We start from the raw sequence: 24079 nt of genomic DNA on the forward strand, positions 1-24079 counted from the left end.
GTTATGACATTAAGCTCCTCCCAGCTTCCTGTACCCTTTGTCATGTTTCCACAGATGGTGCATAACCACAGCAGAGAGATACCTGCTACCTAGAAATTTGGCGATGACATTCCTTATCCCTGCTTATCTGCAAGTGATCCATAAGTGTTAGCCTTTAATCAGCAACAAGGAATGCCTGGTTGATATAAATAATGTGAAGACATGCTAAGAAGAGAAGCCGTAGACTCCAGAAATCAGTTACAGCCTAGATGTGGGTGAATAAACTGAAACAGTATTTGAGCAAGACGCAGGAGTCAGCAGGATTCCTGGTTTCACTCCAGCAGAAAGCCAGGAACAAAAACAGGTGCATGGTTTGGGAATGATCCTGGATTTGCTCATAAATTCCAAAGAAGTGGCTGTGAACAGGGCAGCAGGTTGCTTGCAGATAAGCAGGGATGTGGAATACCACCCAAAACTTTCTAGGCAGCATTCATTATTTGAGGCTCAGGTGCCAATTACATCTGTTCCTTGAGAGAGATAGAACCGGCCATGATAATACAAGCTTTGTTTACATTAAAGTTGGAATATTACCTGACTGGTTATAACCCACACAAGCTCATGCTATGATGCATTTTTAGCTTTTAAGTTGCCACATTATTTTGTTTTTTGTTTTTTTGCACAACATGTAATGTGAAATGGATCAGTGAAAGTTCTGATCAAAGCCAAATGGTATTTTCTGGCACACTACCACATTGCTATATATCCACTGACAACTTGAGTACAATTCAGTACTTTGGTATTATCATTCTAAACTATGAACAGCTCCCGAGCATCAATCTTCACTAGAGACCTTGTAATAATGCAAGAAGTAGAAACTTTCCCACTTGGGAAAGAGAGTTAGTTACCTTTGTGATATACTGGTGCACATTTAGATAGCACTGGGCATTTTCCTTCCATTGGCCTGAGAATAATTCTTATCTGTTTCAACTGTTTCCAATACTGTACTGCTGTTTTTATGAAGCTGAACCTGTGTATCTGGGAGCAACAATCCAGTTACAAAATAAGATCCCCCTATGAATTAAACTAGGGAAATGGTTCTTGCCATTTCCTGCTTTAAATTTGGCATGGGGTTTATTTTTCCCCACTACAACTACCACAAGGAATTTCCCCGGCCAAAATTCTGCCACCTGCAGTCAAAAAATCAAAATCCTCAGAGGAGTTTCAATATACACATTCCTCTCTGATAGTTTCTCCATTCATTATGCTCTGTACATGGTGGCTCTCAGAAGACTATTAATTCCACAACCCCTTGTAATTCGCATGAAGCTCAGTAAGTACAATCATTCATTATCTTTGCAATGATTGCAGAGAAGAACATGCCTCATAAAGCTCCTATAAGGATTTGGACTTTTTGGCTAGGGAAATTTCTGGTGAATTGTAGTATCTGTTCAATGGATGTATTAAAAGAAAAATAGAGTCTCCTAACAGCAGCTCCATCAGGACTTTCCCCCAGTTTCTCCAACAGGTTGCTGCAGTCTGGCACTCTCCCAGGCCTATTGACGATTCTGCTTGTCTCGAGCAAGGACTGCAAGCCTATGCACATTATTTATCTGGGAAAAATTTATTTAACTCAGCAGTAGAAATGTTTATTTATCTTTTAGGGATAAATGTTTATATACATGTAACTGAGAATAAGCAAACTTTCAAAGAACTCTTCAGTAAATTTCATAAATATGTCAAATAACAATTTTACCTATCAAATAATCTCTTTGTTGCAAAAGCAGCAGCACAAAATATATGAAATTTCTGCACGTTATTTCAACCTCCTTCAATCTTCCAATCTCCCCCCCCCCCCCAAAAAAACGATGAGTTTTTCCACAGCTTCCAATTACCCAACACTACCGGCCACCTCCTGAAAAAAATGTCCTAGATCTTACAGAACAGCTTGGGAGGAAGCAAAGTGAACCTGAAGGTATAACTGGCAAAAACATATACCAAATTCTATTTCCAAATGCCTTCACCAGATGAGGTTATTGTATACTACTGAAAATTTTAAAAATTTGTATGTTGAAAATCATCCAAAGCCAAACATGGAGGAAAAAATATATAAAGACGTAAATTAGAATAAATATAAAGCATTATGATGTTTTTATTCCGGCTGGTATCCTCAAAATACTCTAATGAGTTTTTTTTGGTGGGTGAAAGGAGAGGCAGTGGTAATGTTACTGCTGCTAAGTCAAAAGGCATACTTCTTGCACACAGAATATTCCATATGTAGCACTGTATATATATCAACCAATACATAAAAGAACACAAGAAAAGAGAAAATGCTCAAACATCATATAGTGTTGACTTTCTGAATTTTCCTACAAATCCTCAAACACCAGCTAAAAGATGTTATTTAAAAAACTCTACAGTTGAGTAACCCTTTTCTCACAATCAACTAATTTGTTGAACTGAAACCCCTATCACCATTGGTTATATTAAAACAGTTTTTGGTAAAACAATATCTGGGGAGCCACACATTCCCTTGCCCTCGATATAAAACCAAGTTAGTTATACTGATGCATTAGTAGGATAGTTTCCTTGGTTTTGAAATGAACACTAGGCTCCCAGAGATATCACAGGGGTAGGAAAATCTCTACTAGACCTCTGTTTGTGAGGTGCATCCCCCAGAATTCTGCTTGGAGAATGCATGGTAAATTCTGGGAGTCAAGAGTAAAAAAAAAATCCAAAAGTTCCATCCCTATTCATAAGGAAAAAAAAAAGTATTCATAAGAAAAACAGTAAAGGTACTTCAAAGCCCACAGTGAAATGATATTGTCATTTACTTAATTGTGCAAGTCTATTTTTGACATAGTGATCGTTGCCTGCAGAAGATCTTGACATGTCAAAATCTTCTCCATAGTGTTGTGCATTTCAGGAATAGCAACCTGCAACTCTTCAGAATAGCCCTGACATTGCCAGTCTAGTTTGGGGTGCTGGGAGCTTGAGTCCAATAGGAAAAGGACAACAGAAAAAAGAATAAATGATATCTGTGGCAGACATATAATCAACCTCAATAACAGCTCTGACTATATCAATTATGCATAATAAAAAAATCCAAGTTTCTATTTCCTTTATAGTATTAATACATGGAAAAACTGGTGGGTGAAAAAGGGTTTCTGAACCCTTCTCCTGCCTGCCACTTCTGCCACAAAAGTGCCCTCTAAGTAATTTTACCCCCCCACACAAATAACATCAAGAATAAGAGGCCAAACTGCTCACCTGCCAAATCATCACTGCAAATCCCCTCCCATAGTTTTTGACTGAAGTATACAAGAATGCTTTGTGTCTGCAGAATGAATGGGGACAGTGGCATAAAAGTGCAGGAAAAATGTTAAAACAACCAATGGAGTTAAATAATCATAGCTTTTCTGGTATGTGAAGGCTAGACAGTTAAGAAAGCTGAGAGGCAGTGGGGGGGGGGAAATGATTTGTTTTCAATATGGTGCTGGAGGATAGCTTTGCAGATATCCTGGACTGCCAGAAAGACGAACAAGTGGATTTTAAATCAAATCAAGCCAGAACTATCGCTGGAGGCAAAAATGCTGAAACTGAGGCTGTCCTATTTTGGGCAGATCATGAGAAGGCAGGATTCTCGGGGGGGGGGGGATACTGCTGGGAAAAGCTGAAGGAGCAGGAAAAGAGGAAGAACAAAACATGAGATGGCCTGACTGCCTCAAGGAATCCACAAGCTAAGTTTACAAGAGCTGAGCAGGGCATTTGAGGATAAAATATTGCTCTTTCATAGGGTAGCCATGAGTCAGAAGTGACTTGATTGTGCATAACAACACCTTTTCTGGCTACTACTTATACAGATGCCAGCAACATATCGGAGGCAGAATCTGCCTTCCTAACAACCTGACTGCTGCCAGACCAGTTACTTAGCAGACACAGGGTGAGGGAGAAATATGAAGAACCCTCTGAAAATAGAGCAAAAGGAGAAGTTCCACCTAATTCTGATGTGCATAAAAATTGACTGACCCCACCATGTGGCAATGCAATAGCTAAATTCTTGTGCATCATTACCCAGCCAGGCTAGCCACCCTTCCAAGGCTCTCTATTCTCTCTCCAGGGCATCACAGAACAGGACATCCAGTAGACACAATGGTATGCAGTACAGTATATATGCCCTAAAACAATAATTCAGCACTGAATGATACATATCCAGCAAGAGCTATTAAGCTTAAGAAAATACTGGTATTCAAAAAGAATGATGCACCTTTCCTAACTACATATCACCAACAACATTTCCTACACAAACTTCGAGGAATTCTATTATACACTTTTCCTATCCTTACTGTATCCGCTTTCCAACAACAACAAATAATAATAATTATAAATTATGTGTATTTTATATGAGCAAGAGGAAGAATTTTTATTTGAATCTCAGCAAGTAACTGATACCTCCCACTAGCTGTTTCTAATCAGATACACCTGCACTGCAAAATAACACCCAACATATTTTCCAGATAGTCATTCCCTCCTCTTTTCAATGATTCACATTAAGCAGTTAAATACAGTAAACTCAAGACTCTAGGTTTTAGGTAATGTAATGCAACTATAAAAGCAAATGTGTGCAAGTATGCCAAAAACAAAGAAACTCTCATCATCTTGAACTGTTCCCAGCCATCATGGCAAAATCCTACTGAAAAAGTGCAGTTGTATAAGAGTGGTTCCATTCCTGCCACACACACACACATTGCGGACTGCATGCCCAGGCCCACAACCAATCACATCTCTGTTTGTATGACAAGGGAACACTGGGCACATGATGGATAGCCAGAAAAACAGGACACAGTGCCTATATAATTGTTCTTATGGAATTATGCAAGGTAATAGAACGTTGGCCACAGTAACAGGAATAGTGACAATTAATAACACCTAAATCTTAAATTCTAGTCCTGAGTTGTGCATAAATATCCTTCACTTTTTACAAAACACCCTAGACAGGCAAAATAATAAATTAAAACTTTATCCTGAAAAGGTAAAAAAAAAAAAAAAGTCAACTCTGCCACACCACTATTTGAAATGGACATGGCCAAAGCTGAAGAATGCCAGTACAACTCAACTGTGTGAACTACAATGTTCTGGTCTGGTTATTTATGATCATAAAACTACAACCTGTGGCATATGCCTAAATGCACAAGCCATACAAGTTGCCACCATTAACTACAACAAAATACGTGAGAACATCTTAATTATCATTACTTGCCTAGTCAAGTTAATTACAAAAAGAGCTCTTAGAATGTAAAATCTGTAAGATTTATCAGGAAATCTGCATTGAGTCTGTTTCAAACAACTTTCATGTCTGACTTTTAGCAGTTCTCATACAGTATATGGAAGAAAAATTTATTTTGTCCCATGAAAGAGAAAGTGAAGGTTTCCTGTTAGTTTTGTTTAAGTCTATTTTAGATTCAACAACAACTGGACATATCATTTTTCTTATTCCCAGTTTGAGTTTGTGAATTGTAAAATTTTTGAAATACCACAAATACCACTCAACAGCTCTCCTGTACAAAAGAAATGTACAGTAGTCTTTGCTGAACTTTCCAAATGCCTTGTCAAGGCTAGGACAATGATTCGTAATCTTTGGTCAATCAGACTCCTCTGACCATCTGATGAAAGCTATGGACTACTCCCTCCAGAAAAATGTAAATAATTACACACATATATGCCACCCTAATTTAACAGTCCCCCTCCTTCCATGGATCAAAAGTTAAAAACCCGTGCTCTAGACATCATGCCACATTTTCAAATAAAGGGTCCTTATTTGTAAAATCACAGGAACAATATTTCTCTCCCCAGATTTACATCTACTGTATGTTAAATCGCCTCATAAATTTCTCCTCCTCGGGGCTCTGCAGAGATCCCATTACCAGAAGCCGAAGATTCATAAAAGAGAACCATAAAAAAAAATCGGAGCCTCCAGACGACAAATACGTCTGTATGCACCAGCTAAACTAAACAAAAGAAAGCTCGGAATAACGTAAATGTTTCGCTGGCATCTATAGGGGCGGTACAGCTTCGACTTGCATATCACAAGGCCAGGCCATCAACTTGGGCTGAACCCCCCCCTCTCCCCTGCCGGGAATTGGTTTCTGTTTGCAACTTTGTCTCAGGCTCCCTTGTCTCGGGGAGAAACTTTCACTCCTTCCGCCGAAGCGAAGCGATCGTATTACCAGCGCCTGCAGCCCCTTCTTAGAGGCTTTGCGAGCTTCCAAGGGGGGCGGGAGAGGATCCGACTTCCATTCGCGGCCTCTCCCACAGGAGTCGGGACGCAGGCAGGTGATCCAGGGGCCTGTTTCTCCACACAAGGCCTCGCCGAGTCGGAAGCGAAGATGCCGGGCTGTCTACGCGAGGAAGGGCGTCGGGGACGGAAATTTCCGGGAGAATTTCCTGCGCCTTCTCCCTCTTTGTCTCCCCCCTTTTCCCTCTCCCCCCCTCACGCACACCCACAGAAGAGACACCGGCCACTTTTAACTTCTTAACAATAGTCTCCTTCCTCATGTACGTCGAAGCCGACTTACCTGGCGGCGGCGCCTCCAAAGCGGACACAAGAGGACGAGGCAAGTCCGGCCACAAGGTCCCTTAGCGCGGCCTCACCATAAACGCCGCGGCCTTCCTCACCGCCGCCGCCGTGGCACGTCCGAAACCGCCAGACTGGAGGGCCTCGCGCGCAGCGACGGCAAGAAAATGAAGCAGCAGGAACAGGCCGCCTCCGCCGCGAGTTCAGCTCGCAGCTCGCTCCCCCCTCCCACTCTCCACTGGGGGTCACATGTCCCTTCGCGGCAACTGTAGTCGAACAGCAAAATAACCGTCCCTTCTTTTCTTTTTTTTCTTCAGTAGGGAGAAAGGCCGCGCGGCGGCGCTACCCAATCACCTTTCGCGGCGGAGGAAAGACGCGAAGGGCTCGGATAGCGCGCGGCGCCACTTGCCAACGACACACTGCAGGCCGGCCTCACCGCCGCGACCCACAGGCATTCTGGGAAAATCCTCCAGAAAGGGTCTACCGGATGGAGGTAAAGCGCAAGCGCCGTGACCGTCAGCAAGAGCAGGCGCAGATGGGAGCATTACGTAATCCCGATGTAAGAGTTAGTTAATAGTTTGAGGAAAGGGATGAGTATTCCAGCATTGTGCCGTCTTTGGCTGGCTTTACATTGATTAGCCACAGCATTAAAAACCACGGACAGGTGAAGTTAATAGCGTTCATTATATTGATCTAAAATTCTTCTATTTGATTATATTTATATGTTGTTTTTATTTATTTGGAAGCCGCCTAGAGTGGTCGCAAGGCCAGATAGGCGGGATATTAAATAAATAAATAAATAAATAAATAAATAAATAAATAAATAAATAAATAAATAAATAAATAAATAGTACAATGGCACCTGTCAAGTGGTGGGATGTATTAGGCAGCAAGTGAATAGTCAGTCGTTGAATTTCATGTGTTGGAAGCAGGAGATGGGGACAAATGAAAAGATCTGAATGACTTTATCAAGGGCCAAGTAGTGATGGCTAGACATCTGGGTCAGAGCAACTCCAAAGCACCAAGTCGTGTACGGTGTTCCCAGTATACCTACCAAAGTGGTGCAAGGAAGGACAACTGGTGAACCAGCATCCGAGTTGCAAGTGCCCACGCTCTCTGGTTTGATCACACAGAAGAGCTATTGTAGCTCAAATTGCTGACAATCTTAATGCTGACCATGATAGAAAGGTGTTAGAACGACACTATTCATTGCAGTTTGCTGTATATGGGGCTCATAGCCACACACCTGTCAGAGTGCCTGTCGATGACCACTATCTGCCACTGAAAGCACCTGCAGTGGGAGTGTGAGCATTAGACCTGGGCAATGGAGCAATGGAGGAAGGTTGCCTGGTCAGATAAATCATGTTTTCTTTTAAATCAGGTGAATGGTAGTGTGTGCCATTTACCTGGGGAAGAGATGACAACAGGATGTATTGTGGAAAGAAGGCTGGCCTGCAGAGGCAGTGTTATGGGCAGTGTTCTGCTGGGAAACCTTGAGTCCTGGCATTCATGTGGCTTTGACATACCACCTACCTAGAGATTGTTGCAAAGCATGTGGCAATGGTGTTCCCTGATGATAGTGGCTTCTTTCAGCAGAATAATGCACCCTGCCACACTGCAAAAATTATTTAGGAATGGGTTGAAGAACATGACAAATAGTTCAAGGTGTTGTCTTGGCCTCCAAATTTGCCAGATCTCAATCCAATTCAGCCTTTATGGAGTGCACTTCAACACCAGATCTGATCCATGGAGGCCCCACCTTGCAATTTACAGGACTTAAAGGATCTGCTGCTAATGTCTTAGTGCCAGATACCAGAGGTCTTGTGGAGTCCGTGCCTCAAAGCATCAGAGCTGTTTGGGCAGCATGAGGGGGGCATACACAATATTAGGCAGGTGGTTTTAATGTGGCTGATCAGTGTATGTGGACAGTGCAAATTTTGAATTGTCCTCATGTTTTCCCACGTTAGTCCCACTGAGCTCATGGGATTTATGTTTAGGATTCAGGGGTACTCCTGTACAGTATATCCTTGCATTCCCATTGACATATATGGGATTTCCTGCAGAGTAGGCAGGGATAAGCTTGCAGAGCACTAAGTAAAACTCTAGGAATGTGGGACCTTCCAGATGTTGGATTCTAGTTGTCAACATCCCTCTCTGTTGGCTATGTTGGCTGGAGTGAATGTGGATTGCAGTACATTAACATATGAAAGGTCTTACCTATAAACCTATGATTTGCCAGACACATGGTTTAATATATGATTTGTTGTTGTTTAGTTGTTAAGTCATGTCTGACTCTTCGTGACCCCATGGACCAGAGCATGCCAGGCCCTCCTGTCTTCCACTGCCTCCCAGAGTTTGGTCAAATTCATGTTGGTAGCTTTGATGACACTGTCTATCCATCTCATCTGCTGTCATCCCCTTCTCCTCTTGCCTTCACACTTTCCCAACATCAGGGTCTTTTCCAGGGAGTCTTCTCTTCTCATGATGGCCAAAGTATTGGAGCCTTAGCTTCAGGATCTGTCCTTCCAGTGAGCACTGAGGGTTGAATTTTGCTATCTGTTTCATACAATTCCAGTTTTGACAGTATATGAAGATGAGTTTGGTGGACTGATCTGATCTAGGTAGATGTTTCTTAACAGCATTCCTGGGTTAGTCATTTGAGTGCCATTATTTATTTTTCTTTTTTTAAAAAACTTAGGGTTTAATTTGAGAGAGCCCAGTCTTGGAAGCATTTTTCAGTGGCATGACTCCATCCTGCAATGTGTTGTAGTAATAAAGGAATTATTGTTGTTAGAAGGTAATTTCCATCATTCTGTTTCCATGTATAACTTGCTCTTCTTTCCAAAGAACTTAGGACAACATATATGGCGCATCCAGCTTGTTACCAAACTGGCTAGGTTTGTACAACACCCCTGTAGAATCTCACTCGTACTAAGACATGTATTTGCACTCTACAGACCATTGTAACTGAAAAACTTGTCAGACCAAGGATAAGTCAGGAAAAGGGGCACAGCCCTCCTGTAGAGAGACTAGATGATTATATCAACTTATTTTGTTTTTATGCTAAAAGGATTTGTCTGAGGTCTGGGAAAGCAAGCATCCTAGAATTGTCTGCCCATCTTCTGCCTCTTTAGTCAAAAGGCCTATTCCATGTCCATTGTCCCAGGATTAGCCAGGTTGGTAAAATGAGACAAGTTGGATAAAGGACAAATTTTCAGTGACTTTGGAAAAGTTCAATCAATGCAGCACTTACATGTGTGCAATTTATGCCCCACTGCTTTTACAAAAGAAGATCTAGCAAATGGTTGAGAATGGCTATTTTTAAAAAAATCTTACCTTTATTTCATATATGTCCGTAATTTTAAATTGTGCAACACTCTGATACAAATAAATAAAGCCTGGTGGGAAGTTAACAATCAAGGCAAAACAGGACATGTGACTAACAAAGAGATAGATCACTTTAGTCAGCTTGGCCAAAGCCAGGTAAAAAAAGACATACAGTAGCCATATTGAGTATTGATGGTTGTTGGCCGTGTTCTGGAGGTGGTTCTCCCTAACATTTTGCCAGTCTCTGTGGCCGGCATCTTCAGAAGACAGGAGTCAGAACTCTGTCTGTGCTCTGGTGCAGGTTGTTTGGATAGTTGAATATAGCTGTGGGTTCAGCTTTCGTCCTTTTCAGGAGATGGGTGATTATGGTGATCAACGTGTTTTTTTGTCTGTCACTGTGATTGATAGGTGCCGTTAGCTGGTCTTTTGTGTGCAGTTAACGACACCCATCAAGATCCCAGAGGACGTGAAAGCCTTCGAGAATATATTGAGTATTCTTGTGGAGAGTTCTGAAGTGAATCTTCAGGGCTGAAATTTCTTGCTGTGTCTCTGTCCGAACCCTCCTCTGCTTGATCCCTGCCAGCTGGAATCCCGACACTCCCTACCTCCAAGGCTGTCTAATTATTATTATTATTTATTTATTTAATTTATATGCCGCCCACACTGCCCAAAATGAGACTAAGATGTAATGTTTGTCACCCCTAGTATATCTTTTGGCAGTGTTTTCCCCACACATTGATGGCTCCATAATCCACACACACCCCATGTCTTTCTGGGTGTGGTTTCTTTACCCTTCTCATCCATATAGCATCTCTGCTCAGGCACCATTGTGTAGCCCGAATTTCAGAACTCTCCTTGCCACATGAGTTTGCTTCTTTTGATTGAGCCTATATTTTCCCATATTCATTATATACTTTATTGTTTAATCTTTGTTATTTCCCAATATAACCATTGTGTGTATTTTAATTCTGGTGGTTCAGTAAAATTCCCCTTATAGCTCAGTGTGAGTGTGATATACTCAGCCCAGTCTGTGCCAAGACACACACTATTGCTTGGAGATCGCTTCTGGGTGCATCTCTGACCATGTGTGAGTTAATGCATGTACTCCGGTAACAAGCTACCCCTTCAATTTTATCCTCACAACAAAAGGTCAGGTTTCCCATTTGGGTATGCATCACAGGTGCATCTTTGACAGTGGAGATTCTGGTCTCCTTATTGGTTTGCACCACCTTTCATCAGCTCAGGGTAATGTCCTAGTCATTACCCTTTCTACACAGAGGAAGCTTGACTACCATCATCCATGTTGTGCTAATGTGTGAGTGGGTGTCTTGGTTCTTTCATTTTGGGACCTACGTAGATAGGTTGCTTGTTTGAAGCAGAGTTGCACTGTCTCTGCAGGAGCAGGCTTGTAGTCTGAGTGTGCTTCTACATTCGTTGTATAGGCTTAATTGACAAGGAATGCCTTTTTCCATCTTTGATTGCCATTTATCAGATGCTGGAGAAAAGTGGAGACAGGAATCACCATAGACCAGTGTTCCCCAACCTTGGGCCTCCAGATGTTCTTGGACTACAACTCCCAGAAGCTTTCACCACCACCTCTACTGGCCAGGATTTCTGGGAGTTGAAGTCCAAGAACATCTGGAGGCCCAAGGTTGAGGAACACTGCCATAGACAATGAAGTGCCCGTTTTGTGAACAGAATATTGGAGTAGATAAGCCTTTGGATCTCATCCAGACACTGCACCAGTTAGAGTTGTTACTGGACAGAGACAGCCTGGTCATAGTGACTCTGACTCATGCAGTGGTTGTACTCATTTTAATTATTGTAGCATGTGCTACATGAGGCTGCATCAGCTTTGGTCCAGAAGCTGCAGCTAGTGCAGAACGTGGCATTGAACCAGTTGACTAGCATGCACAGCCACAAATATATAACACCTTTGCTCAGATGTTAGATATCTGGCTGCAGAGCCAAAAGATGGGAGTTTGATTCCCCACCGTGCTTTTGTGAAGTACAGTCAGCATGTGTAGCCTTGAGATTTAACTTACTTAAGACTGTTTGCTTCTTAATTTTGTGACTTTATAACTGTATTATTTCATTTTGTATTTGGGTTTGTTTGTTTTTTTTACTTTGGGTTTCACCACTTGTTCTGGCTATTTTTAGTGATGATTTTGATAGTCATTTGGCTCATCTTGAGATTGTGCTTCACAGATTGAAGGAAGCTGGTTTGACTGCTAAAGCTTCAAAGTGTCAGTGGGTAAAGGGAAAAGTTACCTACCTGGGCCATCTAGTGGGCTCTGAAGAAATAGACCCTCTGCAGGCTAAAGTTAAACGTGTTCAAAAATGGCCTATTCCTGAAAATGAAACAAGTTCAATCTTTCTTTGGGTCTTCATACCAAATTTCAGCACTATTGCTACTGAATGAACTAGAAAAAGAACGCCAGTTAAAGTTGTTTGGACCTCAGAGTATCAAAAAGCCTTTGACACACTGAAAATTAAATTGGCTGAAGCACCTGTTTTAACGGCTCAGGTTTTCAAAAATCTTTTCTGATTCAAAAACGGATGCCTCAGAGTTTGGTATTGGAGCAGTTTTACTTCAGGAAGCAAGTGATGGAGCTTTGCATCCTGTTTCTTATTTCAGCAGAAAGGTACTACCTTGAGAAAGAGCTTATTCAGTGCCAGAAAAAAATGTTTATCAGTAGTTTGGACTTTGAATAAATTAACGTCTTTTCTGATTGGAAGAAAATTTTTGCTTCAAACTGACCATTCAGCACTAAAATTGTTTTGCAGAAGACCAAATATAAGAATCAACATCTTCTTTGTTGGAGTTTAAGCCTACAAGATTTTAATTTTGAGATTCAGCACATTCCAGGACGAAGAAGTGTGGTAGCAGATGGTTTGTCAAGAATGCATTATGGAGTGGAAGAGTGACAAGGGATGGTTTCCTGATTTTGAGCAGGTTTGTATTCAGTATTTGTACTAACATGTTTCTCTGTTTTCTCTTTCACCGGTTTCTAGATCTACACACACTAATTACCAAAGTCATAATCATGCATAAATGCTGCTATTAGTATTGTTCTACCTCAGCTTAAGCTAGTTCATTGCTACATAATACTTAATAAAAGCTAGAAATTATATGTAACCATAATTACTCAAGACATAGAGATCTCCTAATTAGTTATTTGTGCTCTAAAATGTGAATCTGTCAGAATCAGATTTTTAGAATCTGAGGAGGGAGCATGTGAGGATATGGGTTTTGTAGTACTTGTTTTTCAGAGTTCCACAGATGTTTCCATCTCAACCTGAGAGCCAGCTCTTGTGTCGATTCAGAGGAGAAGAGCCAAAGTCACATCTCAAGACTGATAAACATTGAATTCCATTCTAAGTGCTTACCAGCCTGGGAATGAGAGACTGGATGGTGGAAAGGTGGAAAGTTATAAGTGGGGCATAAACTTGTGAACAAAGGACTGTATGCTGATTGGATACCATCAAGAAGGAGAGACTTTGATTTAAGTTATAGAAAGGGGAGTTAGGTGTGTGTTTGAGGAGGAGAAGAAGAAGGTGACAGGTTTAAAGCCTTCCTTGATTAGGAGACTTAGCAATGGTTACTTAGAATAGCATGGTAATTAAGTAGGAAAATCATTAGTTAATTACTTTATTGTTTTATGGGAAAGACTTGCAGGAGCTTACTTAATACTTAGATGCTTGGCATTTAACAGTACAATTTATATTTTTAAAATTTCTTTTGTTTTATAATGTTTTATTCTTTTTAAATAAATATTTTATATTTTACCTAAGTTTGATTCTTGGGAGTAAGCGTGTGAGTGCCTAAAGAAAGTGCCTTAGCCACAAGGGCTGTGTTTTGTTCTTTGGGTGTCCTACTTGGTAAGGCTGGTGTGCAAGGTTTACAATACACAACGAAAGAGTGTTTAAGGCCAAATAAGGGAGGAATTGGAAATTTAGGGTAAGAAGCTTGCCCGTAGTTGCCCATTCATGTACCTTCTAGGTCTCACCCAACCTAGGAATAAAGGGTGGTGGATGCTAGGAACTAGAGTCATAACACCTTCCCCTAATGGAATCACCCCTCTAAGTAGGCATATTCCTGACAAGTGATTCAGGCATGGCTTCCTCAATGTCCCATCCCTTTGTGGGTCTAAGACAGAGGAAAAGAGAAACAGATGGAAAATAATGAGACATGTAGTAGAAAAGCCTTTAATAATGTTCAATATTCGCTATTTTTAAATAGCAGAAGGAATTAGAGATTTTTTCAGATACATCAGATACGTCATGAACTCCTTTTGTTAACTTCACCATCAGATTCTTTTTGCTCATTATATTTCACTTAATGAATTAGCCACTAAAGAGCATACGTTGCATCTGAATTCTTACCATTCTATTGCATTGATCATATTTCTTCCATTCTTTTCTACTGAGTTTCTTGTTTTCAGTTTCAAGTATGCCTGGCCAGAGAGTTGTCAGCATAGCCTTCTTAAAATTTAAAGAAAGTGTACAGTTAACTGTATTGTGTTAAGGCTTTCAATGTGTATTCAAACCCTCAAATGCCACAAACCTGCAGGGCATGCCTTGACATATGCATTATTTTAGACAATAATCAAAACAGATGGTGTTTAGATTTACTTTTATATAGATTATCTATTATTAGTTCTCATTTCACCATTACTGTATAGCTGTATGACTGGCAGGGGCAGAGAGGTAGAACCATGCCCTGCATTTGTCTGTTCACTAGAACAGACAGATAAAATTACAGCTAAAATCGGCATTCTACAAGGTCATTCTAAAAGTGAGGGGGGCAGCCCAAACAAAATATTATAATTTCAAACCTGGATATCAAATCAGCACCAAAGCTGGCACAGAGCAAACTGTCTACTCTTCCTCTGTGCCAAATTTGGAGAAATTTGGACAAAGACCTTCTGAGTTACGTTTTTGTAAAAAGTAAAACCGTTCCTCCCCATTCAGAAATAGTCTACCTCAGGGGTGTCAAAGACAAGGCCCGCGGGCCAAATCTGGCCCGCCAGACCTCGTCTGATGGCCCGGGGAGCCGCCGCCAGCCTTACAGATACAACCGGCCCTTTGATGGGGACAGGGCCACAGGGCCTGGAGCTTGGCGTGCGACTCCTTGGGGAACGTGTGGCTCTCCAGGATGTGGTAGCGCTCGCGGTAGTGGCCGCCGTGGAAAGCCATGACGGCGCGGGCGCGCAGCACCGACTCATTGCGATGGAGCGCCTCGCCGGCCTCCGGCGCCACCAGCAGCAACCACCGGAAGCACCCCAGGCGCTCCACGTCGCCGCTCTCCTCCAGGGTCTCGCACACCCCGGCCACCTGCTGAGGGCTGAAGTTGAGGAGGGGCAGCTGGAACATGGGGGCGGCCGAGTTGAGGTGGGGGGGCAGAAGCATGGCTGAAGGAGAGGCCGGAGAGGCGGCCGGGCACTGCCCTCCGCCTCGCCCTCCCGTCGGGCTGAGGAGTCCCTGAGGAGACCCGCTCACCCACGGAGCGCTGAGGCGACGGACCACGGGTCCCCCCCCACTCGTCCCTCCCGGGTGCCCTCGCCACCGCCCCAGCACCGCCACCCTTGGCTCCAAATCCCCGGAGCGAAAGCAAGCAAGGGGGCTCGCCTCCTTCTCGCTTCGCCCCCACGCCGCCCCTCGTCTTCTCCCGGCGCCCCTCGCCTTTCTCTCGGGGCTTGTTTTCCTCCTCCCCTCGCAAAAGCAGCCGGAGCCGGAGCCGCCTGGCGCGGGTGCTGCGCGGAGGCGCTGGGAGGCAGGACTGCGCCTCGGCGCTCAGGCTGCGTTGCCTCAAGTGGTCGAGGGCGGGAGGCGCGAGGGGAGGGGAGTGGGGGGGAGGAGGGGGAGGATGATGACTTGAGGGGGGGAAGAGAGAGAGAGACACACAGAGAGAACAAGGGAAAAACCCGGACGTCCTCCTCCTCCTTCCTTGGCGCGCATCTCCCGCCCGCTCCTGATTTGCCGCGGAGGGAGGGGCCCCCCACCAGATTGGCCGCCCCTGCCCTCCCTCGGCTCGGTTTCCATGGAAGGGCTCCTGCCCATCACTGTCAAGCGCCTGCCAATCAACAGCGCCCGCCCATCCAACGCAAGGAGCCGCTCAGCGCGCCGGGCGCAACCCCACCGCGCAGGCCTCCCTCCCCCAATAAGGGCGCCCTACAGATAGAACCGGCCCTTTGATGGGGACCAAACTGCTGATGCGGCCCCCGATGAATTTCAGTTTGACACCCCTGGTCTACCTTAAATGTCCCTAGATGTAAAATAGCTCATATAAATTGAAAATACCAATCTTGCTTATCTTGAAAGAGAATGGTTGACCTCACCCACTTTTTTAATTTGGAAAGAACCCAGGCGGCAGGGAGTGAGATATTACAGTGGTGCCTCGCTTAGCGATGTTAATTGGTGCAGCAAAAATCGCCGCTAACCGAAAACATCGCTAAGTGATTTTTAAAAGCCCATAGGAATGCATTGAAACCCCTTCAATGCATTCCTCTGGGCAAAAAACTCACCTTTAAGCGAAAATCCTCCATACGGCGGCCATTTTCGCTGCCCGGTATGCGAGGAATCCGTTCCAAAACACAGCGGGCAGCCATGTTTTTTCCGGTGGCCATTTTGGAACTGCCAATCAGCTGTAGGAAAAAGATAGCTATGCGATAATCGGTAAGCAAAACAGCTTACCGATCATCGCAAAGCGATTTTTTCCTATTTAAAACATCGCAATGCGATCGCTTTTTTGATTGCAAATTCTTCGTCACTAAGTGGTTTCGTCGTTAAACGGGGCGCTCGTTAAGCAAGGCACCACTGTATTTCTTTCAAAAGGCATTTCAAAAGGAAAAAAAATGACATTATTATGAACTGAGCATGTATGGGATAGGTTTGCAAGCAAGACTGTTCCAAAGTAGATACATTGTTGCAGCTTTATGAGTGAGGACATCTGTAAGGCAATGAAAAATCACAGAAACCATCAGAAGACAGATTATCTATAAAAGAGTTATAAAAAATAAAGTAATGGAGTGACAGTCCTCCGGAAAGGGGAACATTTTGCCATGGATCTCCAGGGAACTGGCATACAGTTTTAAAGGCATATTCAAAGTACTTTTGCATTGCAAAAGCACAAAGCAGTTATGCCTATCCCAGCCATGAGTACTTTAAGTAAACATTCTCCAAAGAGTTCTGGGACCAGCCTTCTGACACAAATTTTTAAATCATCTCCAGTTCTGCAGCAATCTGAACTTTTAAAACCATCAGTCAGGACACAAGTTTATATTTAGCTCTTTCCTGACAAAACAGAGATTCATGCTTATGAAGATATTCTGTGTCTGTAAAAACATTTTAAAAGATATTTAAAAAAGAAAAGAGAACAAGTCTTCTGAAGCCCACTAATTTAAGATGAAAAATTACTTTTTTGTTGCTTAGTGGCTAGAGATGGTCTCACTCAATTTTAGCAAAGTTTGGTACCTGTATCCTGTCATATTTAAACCATCCCACCCATTTTGTCACTATACAATTGTTTGATAATTTAAACAAACTCCTGAGATTTCATGTGCCATCAAGTTACTTCTGACTTACGATGACTGAGTTAATGCCCTCCAAAATGTCATATCATTAAAAGCTCTGCTCAGATATTGTAAACTAACAACATCTCATGTTAGGCTGGGTTCTCTTCCTACACCCCCGCCCCCCAACTTCCTTGCAATATTGTCTTTTCCAGTAAGTGCTGCTCAAGTCTTGCAAACTAACAGCAGTAGCTTTCCTTGCTGAGATAATCTGTTTCATGTTAGGGCTTCTCTTCCTACTGCCCCCTTTTTCCCCAGGAATATTGTCTTTTCTTATCAGTTGTGTATTTTTCATCATGTGTGCATGGTAGGATAGCCTCAATTGACTCATTTTTGCTCTAATGAGAATTCAGGCTTGACTTGATTGAGCGCTCACTGATCTGCCTTTCCAGGATTCTCCCTTGATTGGCATCCTTTTGTGAATGGTAGTAAGCACAAGAGGATATCCTGTAGGCCATCTTGACTGCTGCCATTGGTGTTGTCAACATTCAGGATGCCTTTTGCTATGTACAACTTGGCATCCTTTTTCCTGCTGGTCATGTGGGATAAAGAAGCACGCTTTCCCACATTCATAAACCAGAGGGATTTTAAAGAACTGAATATGTGTAGCTGTGAATCTATTTATTTATTTATTTATTTATTTATTTAATTTATATCCCGCCTATCTAGTCCAATGGACTACTCTGTGGGAAGAAAACACCACCTTATTAACAAATATGAATAATTCCTGTGAAGAACTCTTTCCTGTGTTTAGGGCAATGAGGAAACAGGGTGTGAAATGATTATTCATGATTTTTATATAACCATGCTGTCTCACTTAAAGGAAGTAAGATGCACGTTAACCCTTATAAGGTACCATTCTTCACTTAATACAAAACAGATAAAGAATTCACATTATCATTCTTGCATTCATATGTGGTGTGGTAAATTTATAAATTGTATAGTCTCTTTGCAGGCAAAGATCACACTGTATATGAAGTTGCTGTTGCTCACCCAAAATGCTTGGGATAAGGAGATTAGGATTGAGCAAGCCTATAGCCCTTTTAAATAAGGATGATAGATCTCCACTGCGTGATTCCAGTGACTGCTTTATCTTCTACCACAGGGGTGAGGAGCATTCAGAAAATCCTCAAATAGGACAAAAGTAGCAGCCACTCGCTTAACATCTGTGGAAGCACCATAAGTACACACAGAGCAGAGGTAGTGTTTGCACTGATGCCTGAGCATTGCCTGAACATGGAGGAAGCCAATGCACTCTAGTTCAGTGGAGCATATCCTCAAGTCACCTCCTTCCATCGAAATCCACAACAGGGCACCAGAGCCTCCTAGCTCCACAAACTCAAGGCTATATCAGTTTTGCCACTGTAAGTTCCTGAATATCCCTCCACACAGTTGTTCAGGTTCCCATGGACTACAGTGGTCACATGTGATCTTTTACAGAGGCTAGTCCTCTATTTGTAGGGCCACTAAGGGCAGCCCCCACCCACCCAAGATTGTCTCTGTTTGAAGAGTTATCCAGTCCAAATTCATACAAATGTGAAGAAGGGTCCACACACTCAACAGCTGCAGAGATCCCCTGATCACAGTCTTCACTACTCAAGGTGAGCTCTAATACCAATGTCCTTACACTGTGAAAACCATTTGTCATTTTGCATCTCTAGTCACAACTTTAGATAAGCTATTTTATGAACTTCCCTATCCTGACCTCCTTTTGGGCAATGCATGTTTTCCTTTGTGGCAACGTGCAAGAGGGCCACCCTATCATAACTTCTCAAGGTAGCCATCTTTTCTCCTCTCTTACAGCCCATGGTAGCAATACTGTGTGATTACATAGTGCCATTACTAGGGATAATCCCAGCCCTGTTGTGAAAGCGCACAACTGGCAGTGTGCTTCATAGCTACTTGGACAGACTTGTTATGATTAAAAACAAATGAACAAACTTGTATTAGTATTGTCAGTATCTTGTTGTATGTTAATTGCATATGGAGTGACTTGTTCTACATCTGGTTCTTTGGCTCCCACCACTTGCACCGGGGGGGGGGACTCCACTAACCCCATGGGCAAGGAAAAATCCTGTTGTTTCCAATGGGAATCTCTGGCTTGTGTAACTATAAAACACATACCATCAGGGCAAATATAGAGTGCTCTTGCTATAGGGCCTTTAATGTAAGGGTTCTGGTAGGATCTAACTAACGTATCTGTCACTGCGGCCAAATCAGACTTTTCTTGGAATGGGTGCACCTGGCATACTAGTGCAAATGCACTTCTGGCCACTGCTAAGACATGGGCATTCAGACTCAGAGCAGAATGCAGGAGCACCTCCAAGCTGCACTCCAGGGGTTTCCCAAGGAGCGTAACCCCATCCAGCACAGGCTGCATCCCTATTCGCTGTTCTGCCTTTCAACTGACCAGGAGCCCCTCTGTCTTATCTGGATTAAATTTCCATTTGTTCACCTTCATCCAGTCCATTACTGACACTAGACACTGATCTAAAGCCAAGACAGTCTCCACAGATTTAGATGGCAAGGATGGAGAGCTAGGTGTCATCTGCATACTGGTGGCACTGAACCCCAAAACTCTGGACAATTTCTTCCAGCAGTTTCATGTAGATATTAAATAACATAGGGGGCAAAAATGATGGGTACATCTAGAACCATGGCCAAAATTATGTTTGTTTGTTTACACCTAGAGCAGTTTGTTGCATGTGTAGTTGTCTGTTTGCACCAGTTGTGCAAGGGATAATACATTACCATTAGAGATGGGGATATTCGTATACAAATATGAATATCCCGGTGGAGCGGAACTTAACCCTTGTTAGGTCCCGCTGCATGAGCCCCTCTGTAATGGGACAATATCAAATCAGTAAAAATGCAAACCAGAAGTCACCAGCGTGCTCCACTCAGCACGCTAATAGGATTCTGGGCTGTGGAAATAAAAATCAGATGCCAGATATTCTCACTCCATTAAAATCAGAGATAGAGTTTTTATGGACTTAGACTTTCACAGCAGAATGTTCTTATTTTTGTGTGATGCTTTTCAGTTAAAATATCCAGCTGGACAGCTCAGTGGATTAGGTTTCTGGCAGCAGATCCAGAGGTATGGGGTTTGATTCCCTGCTGTGCCTGTGTAGAACTAGCCTTTGTGGCCCAGGGCAAGCTACACAGTCCCAGGATGCCCCCAGAAGAAGGGAATGGCAAACCACTTCTGAGTAGTCTCCACCTAGAAAACTCTGTAAAGGGTTGCCATGAGTCAGAATTGATTTGATGGCCTGTGATTATTATTTATTTCAATTAAAGCCCCAGTATAAATTTTTATGCTGCAAAATATCAAACTTCTCTTGTAAATTTGATGCCACAAGATGGCAGTACAGCATACTATAATTTGCCTATATTTTATTACATTTTTGCTTAATTTTTGTTTTACAAACCTGCAGATCAAGGTGAGTTAGAAATATCTTTAAAATTTACCAGTGCTTAAAGTTGTGTACCATAGCTTTATGTCCAATCTTAGAACAAGCTACCCATGCACACAAAGAAAAAAGAAATAGAAGCTTGGCATGGGATTAGATCAGTTTATGTGCCACAAGTCATGATATTATTACACTACTCTAAGGTTATTGCTATGTTTTGAGGTTGAAATATGGTTGTGTAAGTATTCAGGATTAGGGTGTAAGAAACATAAGCCTGTGAAATAAACAGACAAATCCCATATTTAAAAGCCAAAGCTAAGGCTAAACATCTTTAAAGTCCATTGATTTAGGGAAACATGGGGGTATCGAATAAGCGAATCCAGTGTGGTGCAGTGGATAGAGTGGCAGACCCCTGAAACCAGGAGACCTGGTTTCAAATCCCTGCTCAGCAATGGAAACTCAAGGAGGGGTGCTGGTAAAACCACTGCCTTTAAAACCTTATTAGGGTCACTGTCAGTCAAAGACAGCTTGATGGCACATAACACACACACACATGCCTCTCTGTCTTAGTATGTCCTGGTTTGTTTAATAGGAACATCCATCCTGATAATCCTACAAGTTTGCTATTTTTCAACTTTTAATAATTAATGAATGGTTGTATCCTTAGAGTTGTAATTTTCAAAGAAGCATCCATGTTAATCTGTGAAAGTGTATAAGACAAATAAAAAAAATCCAAGAGACAAACGTGTTGCAACACCTTAAAGGCTAACTGCTATATTTTAATGTGAGCTTTTGCAGATCAAATCCACTTCCTGAGCCATAAAAGTTAAACTTTATAACTGTTATTTTTTTTTTTTACATGGCCCCATTCACTGGGCAAGATGAATACCCCAAAGCAACCTACTGCAAGACAGACCCAGAAGAGAGAACAACTGAACACCATTAGTTGTCACCTTCAATCCACACCTGAAACTAACACACATCATAAATGATCTTCAGCCCCTTCGTGACAAGAACACGTCACTGTCCCAAGCCCTTGGTGGCAGGCCTGTGCTGGCTTACAAGCAACCCTCCAGTCTCAGGCAACTATTGACATGCAATGGACTACGCCATGTAGAGATGGGGACCATGTCTACTCTGGCAACACAATGATAGGCTCTAGCAGTGTCACACACAACATCAGGGGTGTGTTTACTTTTTTCCTCTACTAATGTAATATATGCCACTCTCTGCCAACAGTGTCCCTCTTGCACTCTACATAGGACAAACAGGACAATATCTGTGGAAAAGAACGAATGGACATAAATCTGACATCAGGAATGGCAACACACAAAAACCTGTTTCAGAACTCCTGACTTGTGTTTGCAGCCTGTGTTTTGGAACTGACTTGTAAGAAACAGAATTGGCACAGACATTTGCCATGATTTCTGGGACTTCTGTATGTTTTTCCCCTGAACTATCCACAGTATATTGATGCATTGCCTGATGAAGACCAGTGTAGGTTGAAAGCTAGCAATTAAAAAAAAAATAGTGGAAGACTAGTGTGCTTCCTACATTGTACATCCTCTTCATGTATTTTCAGAGCACCTGAATAGGCTTGTGCCTTAATTATTCTTGCTCTATTGTGTCGAATGCCAGCCCAAAATAACGGGGATTGTAGCCTGTGCCAGACACCTCCGGATTTATGAAACCTGCCAAACTATCTTTCCCCTCCCATGGGGGTAGGGCTGGTCAGGATAACTGTGGCTAACAAGTTGTCCATACTTTGCACAATGCTTAATGCCATTAGAGAGATCTATCTGCTCCAAACAGGACCCACAGAAGATTTTTAGGCCTAGGGTATGTAACCTTTTTTCAGTTGGGAGCTAAATTCCAATTTGATCAGATTCTCAGTGGCTGCCTTCCAGTGACTGGTAGAGGTAATCCATAGCACGAGATCAAAGCAAAGCAGGCAGTTCCTATTACTGTACTTTGAACATTTTGCACCAAGCATGAAAAAAACATAGCTTAACTTCATACATATCTGCTGTTCAGCAGCTTCACAGGCTAAAATTAAGGGAATGGTTAAAATTTAAATATGAAGAAGAGTTGAACAGAGAAAAGGGGGGGACATGCTTATAAAGGTGAGCACCTTACTAGTAGCATCTGTTTAATAGCTATTCTTGGGTTTTGTATTTTTAATAAATATTTCTGAATTAGCCACTAGATTAGCTGAAACCAGAAAGCATTCCCCTGTAGTTTTTCTGGCCTGCTGGCAGCGACAATACAAAACAAAAAGCAAAGCAAAGTGTGTTGCTTATACAGTATATTGCTCCAAAATGCTTAAAGCACTCTCTAGGCAATGCTTCCCAGCCTTGGGTCTCCAGGCATTCTTGGACTACAATTCCCAGAAATCCTGGCCAGCACAGCAAGTGATGAAGGCTTCTGGGAGTTTTAGTCTAAGAACAACTGAAGACCAGTGGTGGCGAACCTTTCTGGACTTGTATGCCCAAACTGGAAACAAAACAAAACAAAACAGTGAGCTGTGTGCCGCCACTGTGGTGGAACCAGAAGTGGCGGCGGCGGCAGAACTGGAAGTGATGGCGGAAGGGGGAATCCCAGCACAGAGGATCCAGACCCGCCTGCCGAAGTGCCAGCACCACGGCTGCAACCACCTTCTCAGGTTTGGCTGCGTGGGGGGGGGGGACAGAATAGCGATCTGGCGATTTATGGTTCACATGCCGGCAGCTGTGGCACGCGTGCCATAGGTTCGCCATCGCTGTTCTAGGCAGTTCACAATTTAATTATGCAGGCTACCCATTCCACCCGCCCAGAATGTGGGTTATCAGTTTACCCAGCTCAGAAGGTTGGAAGGCTGAGTGAACCTCCAGCCGGTTATCTGGGATTAAACCCAGGCTGTGAGCAGAGTTGCAGTTTAACCACTGTGTCACGAGGCTCTGTAACACAACATGTTAATATCACCCAATGAAATGAATTATTTGCATGACAGCAGTCTGCCTGGCAAGAAGTTATGAGGAACACAAGTTCCTTTAAAAATGTAACAAGGTTTAGGTAATGAGGATAACAGTAGCAGTAATGAGGAAAAATATTTAGGCTAAATTCTGGGTAACACTTTTGGATATTTATAGAAAGCAATTTGTTTGTATTTGCTGCCCAGATCATAATAAGACTTCCCTGAGCACATCATGAATAAAATAAAGCAGGACAAGCACTATTCT

General features: G+C 42.7%; 1 protein-coding gene and 1 long non-coding RNA gene across 4 annotated transcripts in view; one reads left to right on the forward strand and one right to left on the reverse strand.

The window, feature by feature from the left end:
* Nucleotides 1–6690, reverse strand: part of SCAF11 (SR-related CTD associated factor 11) — a 37335-nt gene extending 30645 nt beyond the window's left edge. For 2 of the 3 annotated variants that reach the window (XM_020795537.3, XM_020795535.3), the window contains exon 1: nucleotides 6552–6690. The gene's annotated coding sequence lies outside the window, so the exon portion shown is untranslated. Of the gene's footprint in view, nucleotides 1–3246; nucleotides 3314–6551 lie in introns of all 3 variants that reach the window. The other variant, XM_078376881.1, reaches the window with a different exon arrangement.
* A 394-nt stretch (nucleotides 6691–7084) lies between these two features.
* LOC140707376 (uncharacterized) lies at nucleotides 7085–19146 on the forward strand. Its single transcript, XR_012087396.2, has 3 exons — nucleotides 7085–7214; nucleotides 12665–12833; nucleotides 18557–19146. It is a non-coding gene; the product is annotated as an uncharacterized LOC140707376 (long non-coding RNA).
* Nucleotides 19147–24079: the final 4933 nt, after the last annotated feature.

This window comes from Pogona vitticeps, chromosome 5 (assembly GCF_051106095.1).
Source record: "Pogona vitticeps strain Pit_001003342236 chromosome 5, PviZW2.1, whole genome shotgun sequence".
Taxonomy (NCBI): Eukaryota; Metazoa; Chordata; class Lepidosauria; order Squamata; family Agamidae; genus Pogona; species Pogona vitticeps.